Below are 21,725 nucleotides of genomic sequence, written 5' to 3'. Positions count from 1 at the left end.
CGCCTTAGCTTTGTGATATGTTGGTCATCCATGGGCATGTGGATCAAGTGGGAGTGGCCCGACAGCAGATGCATCTGATAGACTATACTCTCCACAACCTTTGTTATTGATCTTCATGGTAGACAGGGTAGAGGTGAGGATGGTTTCTGGGTCATTATAAGTGTGGGATGAGCTAGCGATGGATGTGCCGAAATCAATTCCAGGGAAATGGTTTGTATATGAAGCTTCAACCGCATTGCAGTAAGAAAAGGGTTCTGGATCAGCATGGATGGTTACCTCAGTGCCTTGATGCAGAAATTTGATCCACTGATGGTAAGTGGATGGAACGTCTTTCATGGCATGAATCCATGGGCAAACAAGGAGGATGTTAAATGGTAGGTTTAGATCAATAACATGGTAGAGTGTCTCTTGGATGACTGGCCCAACCTTGATTGGCAGCAAGATAGTTCCTTCTGTGGTTCTTTCCAAGTTGTCATAAGATTTGATGGTGATAACCTCACTGATGATATCTGCCTCAGTATACCCAGCTTGTTTTATGAATTTTAGGGTGCAAATATTCAAGGCTGATCCATTATCTATCATTACTCTTTTTACAGCAAAGTTGGATACCATGATGGCTATGCGAAGCAGAAGGGTGTGATCTGGCTCGACCACGGGTATGTCGGTGGGTTTGAACGATAGGGCACATGAGGATGAGAGGTGTCCAACAAGATTACAAAAATCAGTAGCATTGATATCAGAAGGGATACAAGATTCTATGAGAGCACTGTCAAGGATGTTCTTGTACACAAGACTAGTGCGAAGAAGGTCTAAAATGGAGATTTGGGCTGGCATGTTCCCAAGGTGTTCCAAGATATTGTACTAGCTTTTTGATGGACTTGATGGTGTTGGTGTAACAGGTGGGCCTGCGATGTTAAATTGCGCTCTTCGAGTGGTGACCACACACTCATTGTTTGGTCCTTGGATATTGATAACATTGACGGAAGGCTCTTTCTCAGATATACAACCTATAAGGCTACCATAGTCTATATAGGATGAAGTGTGGTCATTGTTCTTCCCAAGCTGTTTGTTTGGCTGATGGTTGTTGGTGTTGTTGTTGTTGGTTTGGATAGGTGCTTTTCTAGGATTTTGGTTGTGGTGTGGAGGAAAAGCATTTTGATAGATTTGTAAGCCTGCATTGGGAGAGGTTTGGGCACCAACAGTGATTTCCTTCCGATCAATGAGGTCCTGCACATAGTCTTTCAGTTTCATGCATCTGAGGGTAGTGTGACCTTTTACCCTATGAAATTTGTAGTACTCATTATCTTTGTACCATGCAGCTTTGGATTGGCTTGGGTCAATTTGCTAGGTAGGAGGAAATTTGATGAGGTTTTCTTTGACTAATTTCTCAAAAATGACATCCAATGGCTCACCAAGGGGTGTATAGTTTCTAGGTGTAGGTTGGAATCTAGGCTTTTGTCCTGCAGCTACATTGATGGCATTAGCTTGATTGCTAGACCCTTGGAAGTTGGGTCTTAGATTGTGGTTTTGATAGCTTTGGTTATTCTATTGTTGGTAGTTGATAGCTTGTTGATTTTTTGGTTGATATGGTGGGTTGGACTGGTTGTGAGAAGGACCAACAATATTCACATGTCTGGTGTCAATGACGCCATCTGTTGCAACGTGCTTGTTTTTGTTCCAATACCTAGACTTGTCATTGGAATGTGATTGATTTTGGTTGGCTTCCTTGTAAAGCTTGACCACACCATATTTAATGAGTCCTTGCTCAAGGGTCATTCCTTTCTCTTTGATATCTTTGTAGGTTTGCAAACATTTTGTGGTGAGCCAAGCTAGGATTGGCATTATCAATAAACATTTTCACCACATGGCATTCTGGCAAGGTGCAGGATATACGGGTGGTAAGGGTTTGCCATCTTTGCAGGTATTCGGCAAGGCTTTCTCCACCTTTTTTCTTGGTGTGGACAAGATCAACTATTGATAGCTCTGTTTCAACAAGATGGGTATATTGGGCTACAAATGCCTCAGATAATTCAGCAAAGTTTTTAATTGTGCCATAGGGGATTCTATAAAACCATTCAAGAGCTGGTCCAGTTAAGCTTTTTGGAAAAAGGCGCAAGAGGAAGACATCATTGTATGCTACGTCCTGGCAGTGCATGTAAAATTCTTTGATATGTGTGACAGGGTCTCCTTTTCCTCTGAATTTGTCAAATTTGGGTACCTCAAAGTGTTTGGGAAATGGTGTCATGGTAATGGCTCTGTCAAATGGGTAAGGACACACATTCTCAAACTTGAATGTCTTTGGATCATTCCCTTCTTGGATGGCTTTCAGAGCTATCTTCATTTGCTCCCATTCTGAATTGATAGGTGATGGCTGGGGTGTTCCCAATGTAGGAGTGCCTTGAGGTAGGTATGTGCTGGATGGGGCCACTGAATATGGATGGCTATGAGGGATTTGCTGATAGGTATTGTACATTGTTTGGGCAGCTTCATGGTGGATGACAGGTTGCTGAGGGGGAGGTGGCGCATATTGCTGCATGTGCTGCGAGGCTTACTGTTGATATGGGATTTGAGGTTGGGATTGAGGAACATAAGCTGGCTGTGGGATAAATGGATTGCTTTGTGGAGGTAAGGTATAAGATGGTTGAGAGGCTTGGGGAAAGGATCGGGGGGCTTGTGAGGTTTGACCAATATATGTGGGTTGTGCCCCCATTTGGGATGGTATCTGCAAATAATTGGTGGTTGGCTGGGGTGGTGGATTACCTCCTAGAAGTGGCATTGAAAAGTAGTTGGTAATTGGAGGTAATGGATTAGCTGGTGGTGGAGGTGGTGGGAATTGAAAGCTTGGGAATGGAATTGATGGGGTTTGATAGCTTTGTGGTTGGATTTGGAAGCTTGGTAGAGTGGTGGCAGGGGCTGGGGTCACTTGGGAGTTTGGTAGAAAATTGGTAGTAGCTTGTGGGATTTGATAGCTTTGTGGAGTGAGGGTAGTAGCTTGTAGATTTGTGGCTAATGGTATTGAGATCCCAAGACCTAATGGAAATGATGGGATTGTGCTTTGGGCTGCAGTGAACAAGCTGGGGGTGATGAAAGGTTGATTACTTGGCCCCATGGGTAGCATCCCTGTTGTATATTGCTAAGGTTGGCCAAAGATGCTAGCACTGATTTGGGAGATGGGTGGATTTGGAAGGCTGGGTTGGGGAGCAGTAGCAGCAATAGTGAAGGGGGTGAACGGTGAGCTGTTTTGGGTAAAGGGGGTTTGGAGCGGAGAGGTATGAACCAAGGATGGAGTGGTGGTGGATGGGTTGGCTTGCGGCATGGAGATTTCAACTTGGGTGGATGATGGTATGTTTGGGTCTGTTGGATCATATGGATTGGTTGGAGGCTCTTCTTTTGGCATATATTGAGGATAATTTGGATCATAAGAGCCTATGGGTGGTGGTAGCTGCCCAAACAATGGGTGAGATGGATCTGAAAATGGAGGAGGTCTTCCAAAGTCAAAGGTTCCTACATTTTCCCTTCGAAAATTAGCCATGATTGTCTCTTTGTTCTTGTCTATAATGGCATTTACCAATACTGCATTTCCTGGTTGGTTCATGAAAGCTTCAATGTCAGTACATGATGGCATAGCTTTCTCTAGGCTAAAGGATGGCTGAGTGCTCAAGGGGGGTGAGGTTGTTCGATCCAAATGATAGGGCTCCATTATTTCTTTCTTCTTGGCTAAGTGAGTGATGGGTGGCATGAAAAATGCTCCTAGGGATGAGATGCAATAATGCTAATGGATGCAAAAGGGGGAAGGCTTCTCTATGCAAATGATTTCCTAGGTTAAGAAAAAGCTATATGACAAAACCTAAGGAGGATTGGGTTGGAGATTCTAACTTCAAAGATATGTTGCCAAAGCACGAAAGGTCTGCTTTCCTATGTGCAAGCTTGGTGGTGATTGTGTCAACTTAAGGATAGACTGATGATCCTTTAGGAAGAACACGAGATTGACCACTTGTGGATCCCAACCTTTAGCTCAAGGTGATGAGCGATAACAAGTGACAAAGCTGGATTACCCTAGACAAAGCTCTGTCAAAGGGATAACCTTGGTGAGATTGATGGATTTGGAAGATTTTAGGAGTGGCAAACTTTTGGCAAAAGTGACAACAATTTTGAAGGCTTGGATGTGAGGTTTTGATTGCTGGCTAGATGGTTTGATTCTAAATGAGATGGATGAGCTAATAATGCTTAAGGGGATAACCTAAGATGGCTGGCTTTTCTACAAAGATGACTCTAAAGTGAATCTAATCCAAGAAGATGTGGAGAAACAAGGGTGTCTAATCATAGAAATCATGCCTAGTTGGTAAGGCATAAGCAATATTAACTCCTGGATGTTGGCTAAATTTGATGGTGTGCTCTAACCAGGCCTCTTGAAGTGCTTCATCGGTAGCTTTGTCCTCTGCTTTGTGGAGTTTGGCAATTCGTGGGCTTGGTGTTATTTCTTTTCTCTTGGCTGAAAGTTCTTGGTATGCTAGAGATGGTTTGAGTTTAACTTTGTGAAACTTTTGTTTGGGTTTGGGTTGCGCTGACATCAATTTTTGAATCTGCTTGGCTTTGAGAGATCTTGGTTGTTTTGCTTCAACTCGTTCAACTTCTGGAATAGGCAGTGACTAAGCTAAGTATGCCCTAAGCTAGGATTGACCAAGTTTGGCAAACATTCATTCAACAAATAAAAGATCAAGCAATAGATAGAAACAACCAGATAGAAGTTTTTGATTCTCAAAAAGTGATACTTGTGCCAAGGAGTGTGTATGTTCTACAAATGTTTCGATCAGTCACCTCAAACACATTAACATCCTAGATGGTTGTCTACAAGGTTGACAGTTGGTTTAGCCAAGGAGTCCTCAATATACCCAAGGTACATGAGGCTCAAATCCGTAGATGAGACCAAAAAATGTCACATAGCCGAGAGTAGCGGTAACCCACTTCTCCTCTTTCACTTCTCAAGGGTATAAAGTTCCTTGAGGCTTAGCCCGAGTGACAAAATCTTGATCCCAAGAGAGGTGTCTTTCGATTCACCTCCCAATTCTTATACTTCGCCAGAACGCTAGAGTTGAGGTTGTCCAAGGGGTGATGAAATCCCCAAGCAGGCCTCCTAAAAGGAAACAAGGTTTTGGATCCTAATCTTATGCACCCAAGATGGCCTCGAAAGACAACAAGGGGAGAGAAGACTTGGATGACCTTGGGCTAAAAAACACGCTTGTTCTTTTGCCAACTGACTCTTATGTGTGCTAATCTAGACTTTGCAAGCACTCATGTTTAAGAGACAATGTTCAATTCCAACTTGAAGTGCCAACAAAAGTAAATCGATTGAAGAATGCAAACAATAAGAAGAGTTAGGGTCAACAAAAGCAAACTCGCGTGCCCAAAGGCCCTCCACGTCAAGTATCGATTAATTTTCTTTAAGGCATTCAAGATTGAGTGTGAGTTTGTTTTAAGCCCAAAATAAAAGTGTGTGAGATTCGATTTCAAGCGCGCGCCCGTAGGCTCTCCACGTCAGTTGTTGTTCAATTTTAGTGCCCAAACTTGAAGTGTGATTGATTTAATCTAGAGTTTTGATCATTTAAGAATTTTGATAAAGTTAAAGCAAACATTCAAAGACCAAGTGAGTGAGTTAGATTGTGGAACATTTAACACCTTTTTCAAGTAGACCCATCCCCATAAATGGCGCTGAGATTGCAACCAATGGTTAATATTTGATGGGTGATTAGAAAAGAGGTGAGTCCAAGGAACTACTCAAATTTATTTTTGCAAATTTGTATTTTAAGTTAACAAGGTTTCTTAAATGTCCAAAAATCAAACTTTACCTAGATTGCATGTGGAAAAGAGATTTGTTTTGTTCAATTTTTAGAAGCTCCAAATGAAGTGTTTGATATTGCAATGGTTAATTGATCTTTAGAATTCAAGATTGGATTTGTTGTTTTAATCATGCATTCAAGAAAAATTTGATTTTAATCCATGGCATTCAAGAGTGATTTTAGCAACATGCATTCAAAGAAAAGTGGTTAAACATTCAAGTGTTTTCTTTTGAGCATTCAAGATTGAGATTTTGTGTGTTATTTTAAGAACTTTGAAGTGCTTTGTTTTAACCTTAGATAATTCAAGATTGTTTTGGACTCAAAAGTGAAAATGACTCTTTGGACTTTGGTTTTCATTCAAGATTTTGTGTTCTAGTTTTCATATTTTCAGCCCAAAAATGATATTCCTAGATTGTTTTGATGCATGAAAATCCTAAGAAACATTCAAGATTTTGCAATAAGACATTTGTTTGGAACAAATAACAAAGCTTTTAGGACAATTTTTGGCAACCATTTAGGACTCTTAGTTTTCATGAGATTTTTTAAAAGAACTTTAGTGTGCACTTAGTGTTGATTTTGAACCTTTTGAAATGGAAACTTGAAGTTCTTTTTAAATTCCCAAAAATGAAGTGCTCCTAATTTTGCATGAATGCATCTAAAACCTTGATGTTGCAAGGATGCAAATGATTAGATTGGTTTAGTTTCACTTGTTAAAAGATTTTTTCTTTCTTGCAAATTTTTAATTTTTCAATGGATTTAAGTATGATTTGGGGGTTCATTTTAAGCACTAAAAAGAAGTGTGTATGATTTTGCTTCCTTAAAAAAAAATGGCCAAGATCTGCCACAAGAAGAAGAAGAAGAAGTAGATGGAATAAGAAGAATATAGACAAGAAGAGGAAGAAGAATTTCAAGTTCTTTGTCCACCTACAAGCTTGAAAAATCTGCAAACACTATGAGATAGATTATGAGTTCCTTTGTCTTCTTCATGCTCATGTGGACTTACAAAACCAATTTATACAATCCTACCAATCACAAAAATAAGAAAAATTAGCCAAAATCAGCAAATAACATACAAAACTTGACTAAAAAAGCTAATGAGGATGACCCATGCAGGGTCCCACGGGGCGTGCCAAAATGTATATGAGCAATGTTAGTATGCTAATAGAAACCAAATTTAAATAAAGCTTCTATAAACTAAACAAAATTCATAAACTTCAAGATAGACTAAGATGAGCTCTCAATTGAGAATATGAGCCATTAATGGACTCTCTCAATAAGAAGCTCTCTTGTTGAGTAGCTTTATCTAAATGGATAGGATGTATGCTCAATATGCTTCCAAAGGCTTCAATGGATGATTGTGGATTTTTGGTGTGGATAGATGGCTTTAGTATGGATTTGGCTCTCAAAATAGCATTATAAATTTACTTCATGGATTGTGTTATTTTGCAAAGGGGAAGGATCCAATTTATAGGCAAGAGGCTTGAGGGTTTGAGGGCTAAGATGCAAGGATGGGAAAAAGCTTATGGAGGGCTCAGATTGCATGAGAGGAGAGCACATGGACTGTGCTTCCTTATAGCCAATCAAGGAGTGACACATGTCACATGGTGAGAGGATGGAGGAAAGGGGAAGGATGAGTCAACAAAGGAGGCTCAAGGGATAAAATCTTCATAAAGACCCTCATAATGACTTGTAAGAGCAATAAAAGGGCTTGTAAGAGTCATTTATGACCTAGTGGACTTCATAAAGTTTTATGGTTGAGATATTTTGAGGGTGATGAGAGAAATTTCAACTTGGACTTGATTAGGAAGCTTTTAAGCTTGTTTAGGCTTGTGCAAATGATTAGAGGATGGATTAGGATGGTTTAGGATTAGCTTAGGGATAGGCAAGTGGATGGCATTTAATGAGGGTGGGTGAAGGAGGAGATATTTGTTAACTTTGGCTTGGGTTAGTAAGTTTTAACCCATGTTTAGGGAATGTGACAAGGTTAGTAGGGGATTAGGATTAGGTTTAAAGACATCTTCTAGAAGAGTCTAGATTTTGGATGAGGATAAATTAGATTTTTAGGAAATAAATAAAGTTTTATTTATTTCAAGGGTTTGGGTTGAGGAGATATTTATTAAAACTTTTTTAATAAACATGAGGATTAATATTTAATTTTAATTAAATATTTTGAGTTGGGGTTAGGGCTAGGAAATGATGAGATTAGCCTTTAATCAAAATTAAAGAAGGATTAGAAGATTTTGGAAAAGGTTATTGGTCATAAGAAAATTGGCCAAGTTTTGGGCAAAAAATAAATTTTTTATTTATTTTAGGATTTTTGGTCAATTTATTAATTAAATAATTAATAAATAAGGAAATAATGTTTAAATAAGATTTAAACATTTTTGGGAGGGATTCCTTAATTAAATATTTTTAATTAAGATAAAGGGATTTAATGGCATAAAAATTAATTAATTAATTAATAAATGATGATGTCATCAGGACTTTTTGAGAAAATAAAAATACTTTATTTTCTAAAGGTTTTTAGGTGTCTACATTTTGCCCTTCTTTGATGTGATGCTGCAAGTGGCATGGCATCAAAGATAAGAAAATAAGATGCCCAAGGCTATAGCAGAAGAGGAGAGAATGGACTGTGAGATGCCCTTTCAAGAAGGTAGTGAGGAGAGAAAGCGAGGCTTGATGGCTTCTTGAAAAGTACAAGAATCTGAGATGAGCAAGGAGACTCAAATTGGCAAAGAGAAGGGGCTGAATTAGCTCAAACTCTCACTATGGGAGAATGATAAAGGGAGAATCAGAGGCACAAGAGGAAGCAAGCTTAAGATCTCAGGGATTGTAGAGGTTGAAGGAGTGGAGCGCTATAAAAGGAATCCAGGATGGGGAGATAGATGAGGGGATTAAAAAAGCTGATGCAACAGGATTTGAAAGAGTCAGATTAGTGGAAGATGGGTTTCGGAGATCCCTAGGACTAGGATTGTGGTTCTCAAAAGATGAGGCTTGGTGGATTGATTTGGATTGGTAGATCCCTATGAATAGGATTGTGGATCCCTAAAGCTAAGAGTGCTAAGTGATTCAAAGAGATACTAATGCATAAGCTGGGGTAGAAGAGATGGATGCTGGACATGGATGGGGGATAATGGAGATGAAGGAAAACCATTGAAGCTTTTTGAGCGGGGGGATACTTCAAAGAGAAGTACCACCATGTAGTTGAGCACTAGATTTGCTATAGGACTATTGGTTAATTGCCAAGGTTACCAAGAACATCAAGGCCTTTTCACCAACCATCCAAAGGATTGACAAACTAACCCAAAACAAACACGCAAGGATTGCCCCAACATCACACATGAATCCTAGAGGAAGCAGCGTGGAAACAACATTGGAGAGCCCTCGAGTAGAAAAGAAAAACAAACAAAAGACCTGATCAAGACCTTACGCTCTAATTTCTCCATTCGCAGCATACCATGATATGGAAGATCGTGGCAACCTTGAGGAGGGAACAAGGAGATTTCTTGGAAAAGATACTTCAAGACCCAAAAGGGAAGATCCCAAATCAAAAGAAAGTGAAAATCCAAAAGAGAACTGTTTGCCAACGAGATGGGTAGGACGAGGTACTAACGGACCAAGATCAGACATGAGGAAAGCTATATCCTACAAGGACCTATCGGAGAGCACCTAAGCTAGTGGATTTGGATGAGTGATGCGTCTGGCAAGCTGAACTAAGAAAGATAACACTTTGGTGATAGGAAATCTAGCTAAAGGATGCATTGGAATATCTAACCAAAGTGTGCGATTTGTGCAAGATGTTGACCAAGGATATGCTAACAAATAATCTTTGTAAAGTGATGCTTAAGATCCTCTACTATCTTGTGATAGGGCGAAAATTTCTCATCCTTGGCATGGTATTCATCTGTACCTTGTTTAATGACCAATTGTGAGTCTCCAAAAACAAGAAGGTTTTTGATATTCCATCTAATGGCTTGGTGTAGTCCTATGACTAAACCTTCATACTCAGTTATATTATTTGTGCAAGGGAATGAGATTTTATAAGACTTAGGAATGAGATCTCCTTGTGGTGTCACAAACAAAATTCCTACCCCTGATCCCTTTTGTGTAAAATATCCATCAAAAATTAGTTTCCATGGTGTATTAGGAGCTATAGTCATAATTGTGTCATCTAGAAAATCTACTACAATGGGATGGTCACCTTGAAGAGGAGCTTCGGCAAGCTGATCTGCAATTACTTGTCCTTTAATGGCCTTATGATGCTTATAAACAATGTCGAATTCACTTAAAATCAAGACCCATTTTGCTACTCGACCAGTGAGGGTGGCTTTTGATAGCAAATATTTGAATGGATCTATCTTGGCAATGAGGTATGTAGTGTGATTAAGTATATAATGGCATAACTTTTGAGTGCAAAAGACTACAACCAAACATGCTCACTCAATAGTAGTGTAGTTCAACTCATAGCCAACTAGTGTTTGACATATAGCTTGCTCATTCCCATTGTCATCTAATTGTGCCAAAAGTGCTCCTAAGGCAACTAAAGTAGCTAAAATGTATAGAATCAATGGTCGTCCTGCAACTGGAGGGACTAGAACTGGAGGATTAGCCAAATATGTCTTAATTTGTTCAAATGCTTTTTGGCATAGACAATCCCATTGAAACTTGTTTCCCTTGTGAAGCAAATGCTAAAGTGGATGAACCTTATTTTATAATTGTGATAGAAATATCCTAATGGATTGTAACTTTCCTTGAAAACTATGGAGTTGTTTCAATGTTGTGGGTGGAGGCATATCCATGATGGCTTTCACTTTTGCAAGATCTACCTCAATACCTCTTCTTGACACAATGTAGCCTAATAATTTTCCTGATTTGACCCCAAGTACACATTTCTTTTCATTAAGGTGCACTTTATATTTCTCCAACCTTTCAAAAATGGTGGTGAGAACATCAATGTGGGGCTCACATGTCTTTGATTTTCCTAGGATGTCATCAACATAGTCTTCCATTATGACATGTAGAAGATTGTGAAATATGGTGGTCATTGCGCGTTGATAAGTAGCACCAACATTTTTCAAGCCAAAAGGCATGACTTGATAGCAAAAGGTTCCCCATGGGGTGGTAAATTCCATTTTATGTTAATCTTGTTTTACAATTTTGATTTGATTCTAATCGAAAAAACTATCCATCAAAGACAACATCTCATGTCCAGCAGTCAAATCCACTATGATATCTATGTTAGGAAGTGAAAAATTATCCTTAGGACATGCAAGATTTAAATCTCAAAAATTTGAACAAACATGGATGCCCCCAGATGCTTTTCCTATAGGAACAATTTTAGAGACCCACTCAAGATAATCAATACGGTGGATGAACTTTGCTTCTAACATTTTGTGTAATTCTGCTTTAACTAATAGTGCTACCTTGGGATGCATCTTGTGCAACTTTTGCTTCACTAGTTTAATCTTGGGGTCTTCTATCAAATGATGCACAACCAAATCTGTATCTAAACCTGACATATCTCTATAGGTCCATGCAAAATTGATTTTACCCTTTTTCAGGAATTCAATGATGGCTTTTTGTTCTTCAAGACTTAAGGTAGCAGCAATGTAGGTGATTTGCAGATTATCCTCTGTTTCCAAATTGACTGGGATTGTGTCTTCATTCAAAATAGATGATTTTTCTTGTGTTAAAGATCTTAATGGCAAGTCAATATCTCCCTCTTCTGGCACCTCTAGGAGGTTTTCACCAGAAGATGTGTCCTTTATTTTATCTTTTTCTTCATCCAAAAGTGCCCCAGAGGAGTTTTCACTAGAGGATGTTTCTTTTATTTTTCCATTTTTATTTTGATTTTCACTTTTGTGACTAAGAGAGTTGACTTGGCTACAAAAGTAGGCTTCCTCATTATATTTGATTTCATGTTTATAATCTTGGAGATTCTTAAGGCCAAAGAGTGCCATCACTGCTTCATCAGACTTACAAATATTGGGAGTTGGTGGTGTATCTTGAAGGTCCTAGTCTATCATGTCAAGGTTGGTGAGAGGTAGGTTAGTGGATTAAAGGTCATCTATGGTAATGGAATGGACATAGTTATCTAGGTTGTCCTCAATGTATTGGAAAGGCACTTTGAAGAATTCCTCCTCTTCAGTCTCATAATCAGGTTCAACCATACAATAGTTGTCAACAAAGGATACCTTAGGTTTAATGGAGCCCAAACCATGTCCTTTAGGATAGCTATCAACTTCTAAGGGTTGTCTCATTCCATCTTCTTTAGGTCCAAGGCCGGTACCATGATATCCCATGTTTTTGATAATGGGTGGGGCCTTAACATACTTATGTTTGGGGAACTCAATAGGTCCATATTTTCCATCATAGTATAGTCAATGTAGAATATTAGATTCCATATGCTCATCACTAAGTGAATCCCAATGTTCAAATGTTGTCTTGTTAATATGCACAGTCTCTTTGTTGGTAGGAGGTGGCAACTATGAAGGTTTTCCAAAGGAGTGAGGGGAGAGCAGTAGTTGTCCAACACACAAGGCATTTTCAAACTTATACTCTCCCATTCCTAAATTAGAAAAAGTAACCTTCTTCCCTATAGTACTAACCTTAGTATCTCCCACCTTATCTTTTCCTTTGCAAGAATTGGAATCATCACTAGCTAATTCTGGCACTATTGTGGAAGGTGATTCTGTTATGGTGAGAGACCTAGGTATAACTTTGGCAAACTCATTGACTGGAAAAAAATTTGCTAGTGCACCTTCCAATATTTTACACAATGCAAAAGGAGTAAGATCCCCTGGGATTGTGACCTCTCTTCCTTTGTGAGGTAATTTCAAGCATTGATGATAGGTAGATGGAATAGCCTTCAGTGTATGTATCCAAGGTTGACCAAGCAAAATGTTATATGGAAAATCCAAGTCTAGGACATGGCATTCAGTATTTATTATGGCTAGTCCAACCTTTAGAGGTAACATGATAACTCCTTTTGATTCTCTTTCCCTTTCATCATAGGCTTTGATTGTTATCCTTTGATTGGTATCTAGCAGGTCTTCTGGAAGTCCCAAGAAATGAATCATCTTCAATGTACATAGATCCAAACCAGATCCATTATCTATAAGGACTCTTTTAATCTTATGTTTCTATATAAGGACTTCAATGTAGAGAAAAAAATTATGGTGGGGATTAGGACCTTGGAAATCTTTATTTGTGAAGACAAGGTGTTGTTGGGTGGCAAGGTTTCCAATCATGGCGGTGAATTGGGAGGCATTAATTTTTTCAAGAACACAAGACTCTAAAAGAGCCTTCTCCAAGATCTCTTTGTGAATGGGTGATGTGGTTAGAAGCTCAAGAATGGATATTTGTGCAAGAGTCTTACCTAACTGGGCTAACACATTATAGTGAGAAGCAGGCCTTTTTGAAGTGGATGGCACAACAAGCATATGTGGCACTAATGTATTATTGTGATTAGAAGTGGTAGCTTACAAAATAAGTCTTCCTTGTTGAGTGGTGGCATCACAATCGGCTGCTTGTAGAACAAGGGTATTAACATGAGTGTCTGCCTCTTCAAAGCAACCACACATGGAGCTAAATCCCCATATATCACTAATTTAAATTTTACCACACAAGGAGTCGAACCCTAATATTTGGTTAGTTGAATAATCATAAGGTAATGCATTTGATGTGGAAGCTCAATTTGCATTGTTCACATTGTTTCTTCCATTGTTGTTATTGTCATTGTTGTGATTGGGAAATAGTTTTTGAAATATTTTTAGCTTAGCATTTTTAGAGGATGGTCCTCCCTCTACCTCAATTTCTCCATCATTGACAAGATTTTGGATGAAGACTTTGAGTTTTATACACTTGTTTGTGTCATGTCCTATAATGTGATGGCATTTGCAATATTCATTTTCCTTATACCATTTTGATTTGGGTTCGTTCTCATCAAAGGGTCGTGTGTTTGGGAATACCATCAAATTGTGATCCACTAATTTTTGAAATATGGCTTCCAAGGGTTCATGAAAGTTAGTGAACTTTCTATTTTGATCATAGTCATAGTTGTAGTTGTTGTTGTTGTGGGGGAAAATTTCTATTTGATTGCAAGATTGCTGATTGTCATTGTTTGAATTGTTGTTGTTTTGGTTACAATAGTTGTTGTTTCCTCCTTGAAGGTTTTTGACATCAGTGACACCACCATGCATGACACCTTTGTTCTTGGACTAGAATTTGGGTTTGCTATTATTGTTTGCCTCATTGTGTGAGGATGATGAATTATACTATTTAATGGTACCTTTTTCCAAAAGTCCATTTTCAATATTCTTGTCATTCTTGACTAAAGTGGAAAAGTCTTTGGGGCTAGCCATCTTCATGTGGAAAGACATTTTGAGTATCAAGTTCTTGACGAATATATCCACAAGGTGGTAATCCTAAATTTTGTAGGGCATGTGGTTAGCAAGATGCCTCTACTGTTGTAGAAATTTGGCAAATGTTTCACCATTTCATTGCTTTGTGTTGCACAAATCACTCAATAAGGCATGATGTTAAATGTTTTAAGAATATTGTGCTATAAACTTGCTTGTCAAATCATTGAAGGAAGTAAAGGATCCCTTAGGTAAATTCATTAACCATTCTATGTGGGGCCTCCAAGATTTTTTAGAGTCTCTTAAGATAATAAGCACTATAGGCTACTTCTTGACACAAAATGGAAAATTCCTTGAGATGTGTGATGGGGCATGTCTCTACCATATACTTGTTAAATTTAGGAATTTGAAACTAGGTGGAAATGGTACCATATTGATGGATTTTTCAAATAGAAAAGAAAAAATTTCCTCAAAAGAGAAATCCTTCACCCCTTTGTTGTTCATGTTAAGGACCAAATTTTACAATTCTTGGAATTGTTGAGCCAAATCTTGATTGGGTTGTACTTGTGATTGTTGGGAGTTCACAAATCCACCTCCTAAATTGTAGGGAGTCCCAAATGTAGTCTAAGGGGGTTGAATTACTCCACTTTGGCCAATGTATTATTGATATGTAGTTGTTGGAATTGGCACAGATGACTTTACCATACTTATCGATATTTGCAAATAGGATGAGTGCATTGGTTGTGTCAGAATTGCCATTGGTTAATTAGGTACTTGCTCAATGTTTAAGAATCCCATAGTGGTACCTGCAAGGTGGATTGCAGAATACTAGCATGTGTGATAGCATTGGGCATAGCACTAATGATCTATTGAATATGTTATGCACTCAATTGAAATGTTGATTGTGTGGAAGTGCTAGATGTGGGCATAGCCCTAGTTGCCACCATGGTTTCTTTCCCCTTGCTAGAGGTTGGGGATGCATTTGAAGTGGGCAATACAGGAGCACCACCTTTTGTAATTTGTCTAAACAAGGTGTTCTCATCGAAGCTTGGGGGAACATTGAAACCATCTTTGACCAAATTTAGGAATATCTTAGTTTTGTTTTCCCTAATGGATTTCTCCATCATTTCCAAATTGTAGGGATCTGCAAGGAATGTCCTAACATCACTAGTTACATTGTTTGGGTCAATAGGATCTTCATCTTGGTATACTTCTTCATCATTACCCCCCAAAGTTGTGTTATCAAAGAGATCTTCTAGTTCCTGCATGGATGTTGAGTCAAGCATACCAATGTTTGAACTAGAGGGAATTGTACTCCCTAGTGAAGTTGTGTGTGGAGGAAATGGATTCTCCATCTCTAATTGCCTCAATGATTCCCACAAACATGACATGGGATTAAATGTGAACCTTCTTGATTGTGTTTTTACCATGCAATAGTGAGCAACTAATGGGTGGAAGATTATGGAAGAAAAAGAAAAAGAGGATGAGAACTATTAATCTTATGTGATTCAAGGGTCAACTACCAAAGTGCAGACAAAAGACCTTGGTTTAGCCAAAAAAGTTTGATTAGAAGATAATAGTATCTTTCTCCTACCAAAGATAATCAAGTGATATTTAGGCAAGATAGGACACCAAAATGATTACTCACTATTTGGAGATGGACTTGTGATCCCAAATAAGTAAGTGTAATTAGGATGAATGTTTGCTTGTGGATGAAAGGTCTAGCATCACAATTTCAAAAGATGGTCTAAAGGTTCAAGCTCTCTAGAAGAAGATTTAAAAATCAAAGAATAGGAGTTTGGAAAATGGAGGTAGATATAGAAAATGGAAGATATTATGGTCACTTATGTGGTTAACTCAATCCTCATTAACTAGAAATAAAAACCTTGGGCTCACTCCTGGAAAGGCAGACCAATTTCAAAGTTTTCCATTATATTCAATTCTATCATAATGGTCTTGTCTAGCTTCTTCCTTTTGAATATATTTTATAGTGTATTGAAATTTTTTCTCACTGTGTGCTAGGTTCTTCCTTTCCTTGTAGATGGGTGGTTTAGACAATTTCACTTTCTTATGCTTGACTTGGTTGACTTTATTAGTCAAGGTAGGAATAAAATAAGACCCAAATTTCAAGCACCCAAAAACTTTGCAACAAGACTTAACTAGACTCAACTACTATCAATGTAAGATTGCTGAAAATGACCATGAGTCAAGAAGACCTCACTTACCACTGTTTCACTTAATGAAGGATTACCTCACAATTTCACTCATCCTAGAACTTGTTTGATGTTTGGCTTAGGTTTTGAATATTTGAACAAGCATGCTGAACACACCAACAACCCTAATAAGGCTGTCACTAGGATGAACAAGGCTTATCTAAGGGGTGTCCTCAATATACACAAGGTATGTGAGGCCCAAATCTATAGATGAAAAAAAATACTACCACACAGCAAGGGGGAGATGGTAACCCAAATCTCCTCCTTCACTTCCCAAAGGTATAAAATTCTTTGGGGCTTAGCCAAGAGTGACATTATTATGCTTCCAAGAGAGGTGTCTTTCAATTCACCTCCCACTATTTATACTCTACCAGAACACTAGAGTTGAGGTCATCCCAAGGGGTGATGAAATCCCCAAGCAAGCCTCCTAAAAAAGAAAAAGAAAATCACTTATTTCTTGTGCACCCAAGATCACCTGAAGGTGCAAGGGGAGAGAATACGTAAGTGGTCTTGGGGTTTAAAAGACACTTGTTCTTTTCCAAATGAAGCTTTAAGTTTTCTATCTACTTGAAGACACTCATGATTAAAACATGCAAGGTTCTTTTCAACTTGAAATGTCACCAACATAAATAAAAACATAGATTCCTCAACAAGAAAGTAAATTGAGTGTGTAGAAACAAAATGCTAAAAATAAAGTCAACTTACCTTAGGGCATTCAAGACTGTGTGACTTTATTTTAAGCACCAAATTCAAATGTGTTCTAGCCTAGGCATACATGTCTATTTAAACAACAATTCCAAATGTTCTCTGGCCTAGACATACACATCCATTGTCACTTAAGGCATTCAAGATAGCGTGGTTTCTTTTTATGCACCAAATCCAAATGTTGTTTTTACCCTAAGCATTCATGTCAATTTTAAGAACCAAGTCTAAATATTTGCTATGCTAACATTCATCCATTCAAATGAAAGTGATTAAAGCGTACAAGTTCATTAACTTTTGAGTCTAAGTGATGAAAATCACTTCAAATTTCTTTAGTGATAAAAATCACTATTGGTTTTGTTTTTAAAGTTTTCTAGGTTAACTCTCTACATGAAAAACTATTAATAAAAATTTGCAAGTCACTAGTTAGCAAAAATAGTTTAAAAACTTAGGCAACTTTGTTTACAAGCGCAGATGACAAAATACAGGCAAAGAAACTGAAACTCTCAGATGACAAAATACCAAGATGCTAGAAAACATAGACGACAAAACTCATAGATGACAAAGGAAAATTCAATACATTTTTTTGGTGATGTGGCACTATGGCAGACACAGACAACAATGTAAAATGCAGAGATGCCAAAATTTGCAAACGACAACCTAGGACCGTACAACATGTAGATGATAGAACGATACTCGTAGATGACAAAGGAAACTTCATAGATGATAATTTAGGAAACCTAGATGATAGAATGTTCTCCTACATAGATGCTAAAGTAATATTTATGTGGTAAAAGTGAGTTTTTAAGCTGTGGTGGAGACACTAGAAAGTAGAGATATTGATTTGCATAGACATTGATCTCTACAGACGACTATCGCAAAAGACATTGTGGCCCATGGAGATGATAATGCGAGGATTTCTATGGCTAAAGAAGGTTTGTTTGCAATTTTTTAAAATGAAATCAGGGACATGGGTCCCACCGAGCGTGCCAAAATGTGTGCTAGAAAATGTGACCTATTGGAAGTATGAATCAACAAACAAACATTAGTTAAAAACCTCAAATATGCATCAAAGACTCATTAAAATAAAAGAACATTAACTAAATAATGCTTGCTTGAATTTTGCAACTCTAAATAGCCAACAAGAAAAATCCTCCAGACACCTCTATAGCTCAACAAGGGCACCCATGAGAGGCCTTGTTGGTGTGTTAAGATGGGGGGTATGTTTGGAGTGCTCTTCCAAACACAACAAAGTATTGAATCTCTTGAGTGGATGTGCAAATGTGAGTAATGATGAAATATGAACCTAGGCTACATGAGATGAAGAACACCCCAAAAAATGACAATGGAGAAAGCCATATTTGAAGGCATTCAAGGATGAAAATGAAATGCAACCAAGAAAGCTACCTAAGTATGCAAGTTATACTAACATGTAAATGTAATAGAAATGTGAATGCACAAGTGAACTAGATGAACAATGCAAATGCAAAGCTAAACCAGCTACCAAATGGTTAGTATGCATCTAGAAATCACCATGAAAACTATGATGAAAGCTACCATGAAAACTCAAACTAGCATGCAAGCTCAACTATAATGAAAACTCAAATCTCAAACCAACATGATAACAATGCAATAATGAGACATGAAAATGCTTGAGAGAGGGCTTGGTGAGGTGACATGCAAGCCATGCAAGTGGTCAAAAATTCAAAGTTTTCTCACACATGTGTGAGCAAACTTGAGAAGAAGAGTGAGAGACAAGAGTGCAAAGGGGAGTGTGTAGACATTCCTTTTCACATATGTATGAGCACACATTTAAGCTAATGAGAGGGATTAAGAAGGAGATTAGGATGACTAAGTGAGATTAGAGAAGAAGTAGGCTTAAGAGAATGAAAATGATGGGTGTAGGCTAGGCTTAAGATTAAATTAAATAGAATTTAATTTAATCATAGGTTTAGAAGAATTAATGGGATATGAGGATTTAAATAAATAAAATTTATTTTAAAAGAGAAAATATGGAGGATCGTGTGTTAAATTAATTTAACACATTAGGGCTAGGAGTATTTAAATTACATTTAAATACTTAAGAGAATGAACTTAATTAATTAATTAATTAAATTAAGTAGAAGAATTTAACCAATATAATTAATTAATTAATAATTAATTAAAATTTCACAAGAAATATTAATAAATTAATATATTCTTTAGGGATGATTTTAAGCGTCTACACCTACCAAATCTGAGCAACCCAAGCTAGAAGTTGAAATTCAAAATGAAGATACTGCAATTCATTCAAAAGGAAAAGAACTTGTATTGGTCAAGTATGTCAAAAGGAATCATGCACCTAATTAGATTATTGGAGATAAATTAGAAGGTACTATGACAAGAACTAAACTAAAAGGTACATGTTTACTTGCTAATTTTGAACCTAGAAATGTTAAAGATGCATTGGAAAATAAAAGTTGGATTGAGGCTATGAATGGATAAAAAAAAGAAAAAGAGAAGAACAAAATTTGGACCCTTGTTCCTAGGCCTAAAGATAAAAATGTGGTTGGAACAAAATGGGTATTTAGAAATAAGCTGAATGAAGATGGACAAGTATTAAGAAACAAAGCAAGACTGATATGTAAAGGCTAGTCTCAAGAAGAAAGAATTGATTATGGTGAGACTTTTGCTCCTATTGCAAGATTAGAAGGTGTTAGGACTCTACTTGCATATGCTGCTCATAGAGGATTCAAAGTATATCGGATGGATGTTAAATGTATATTTCTCAATGGTATACTTGATGAAGAAGTCTACATTGAATAACTAGAAGATTTTGTTGATCTAGACAAAAGGGACATGGTCTAAAAATTACACAAAGCACCATATAGTCTGAAACAAGCTCCTAAAGAATAGTATGAAAGGTTGCACAACTACTTTATACAGATTGGTTTTCAAAGAACTAATGATAACAATAGTTTGTATATCAAGAAAGGACCAGATAACAAGATTGTATTAGTAGAGATATTTGTGAATGACACTCTATTTATAGGGAATGATGATCCATGGAAAGAATTTTCAAAAAAAATGAATAAAGAGTTTAAAATGTCCATGTTTGGTGAAATAAAATTTTTTGTTGGATTATAGATATAGCAAAGTAAGAATGGTATCTACATTACTCAATCTAAGTATATCAAACAGTTGGAACCCCCATGTGTACTAGACTAAAGCTTACCAAAGATTATGATTCAAAAGAGGTAGATCAGACCTTATACAGATCAATGGTTGGAAAATTATAGTATGTAGTTCAAACAAAGCCTACTATTGCTCTAGCAGTTGGGATAGTGGCAAGATTGTTAGCTAAACCTAGAGAAAATCATATGATGGCAATCAAAAGAATTTTGAGATATCCAAAAGTTACTAAAGACTATAAATTATGGTACAAACTTGGAGGAAAATTAGACCTCAAGGTATTCACTAATGCTGATTGGGAAAGAAATCTTGATGATAGATAAAACACAAGTGGTGGAGCATTCTTTCTTGGCAAAAGGTTGGTATCTTAGACAAGCAATAAGCAAAACTACACATCCCAATCTATAGTAGAAGCATAACATGTTGCAGTAGAAGTGAATTGTTCTAACATTGTTTGGTTTAAATAGTTGTTGGAAGGCATGAAGGTTGAGATCAAAGAGCTAGTTGTCATCTATTGTGATAACACTAGTGTAATTAACATATCAAAGAACCTAGTGATGCATTCTAAAACTAAGCACATTTCTATAAAATATCACTTTGTTAGAGAATTGGTGCAAGATAAAGAAATCAGATTGGAAAGTGTTCACACAAAAGAATAATTTGTAGACATATTGACCAAGCCATTACCTAAGGATGCATTCCTATATCTAAGATGTAAGTTAGGGGTCATTGTCCTATCTGAAGCTCACTAAATAAAGCTGTAGTGGTGCATCAACAAGAACCAAGTTGAAGATCAATTAGCTGATGTAGCATATTCAAAGAGAATATTGCATATGAATCAATACTCAAAATACATTGATACTAACTTGGTATGTGTTGTCTTTGGCATGTGTTGTCAAAGAGGGAGAAGATTACTATCATATCTTTCTAAAATTTGTTTATATATTTTTGAGGGAGAAGTATACTATTATAGAAGTTATGTAATTCCTTCACAAAGGGATATTACTATAGGAAAAGAAGAAGCTTTTGGTAAGAGGGAGAAACTTTCTATCAGAGACAGTCTTGTTCTCAAATTTCATTTTACTTTGACATGTTGTGTTACCATCAATGCCAAAGAGGGAGATTGTTGGATAGAATTGTCTAATTATGTGTTATCTTTGATGTTACACAAATGTCATATCTATTATTAGTCAGTGCTTATCGAGCTCACTTGGTCAGCAAGATAGTTTTCCTAGTCTACCGAGTGTTCCTGAAGATTACTCTATGGAGATAGTGTCTATCGAGCTCACTTAGGCATCGAAGGAATTTAGGAAGGAAATAGTGTTAATCAAGTTCACATGGTTAGAAAAGGAAAGTTACCAAAGAATTTTTGCAAGTTCATCATGTTAACCAAGCTTTTGTTCATTAACATAGGAAATCATCTCAAAACTAGTGTTTACCGA

This window comes from Cupressus sempervirens, chromosome 8 (assembly GCF_028749045.1).
Source record: "Cupressus sempervirens isolate cs-2001-9-10 chromosome 8, ASM2874904v1, whole genome shotgun sequence".
Classification (NCBI taxonomy): Eukaryota; Viridiplantae; Streptophyta; class Pinopsida; order Cupressales; family Cupressaceae; genus Cupressus; species Cupressus sempervirens.
This window is presented reverse-complemented; position numbering follows the sequence as displayed.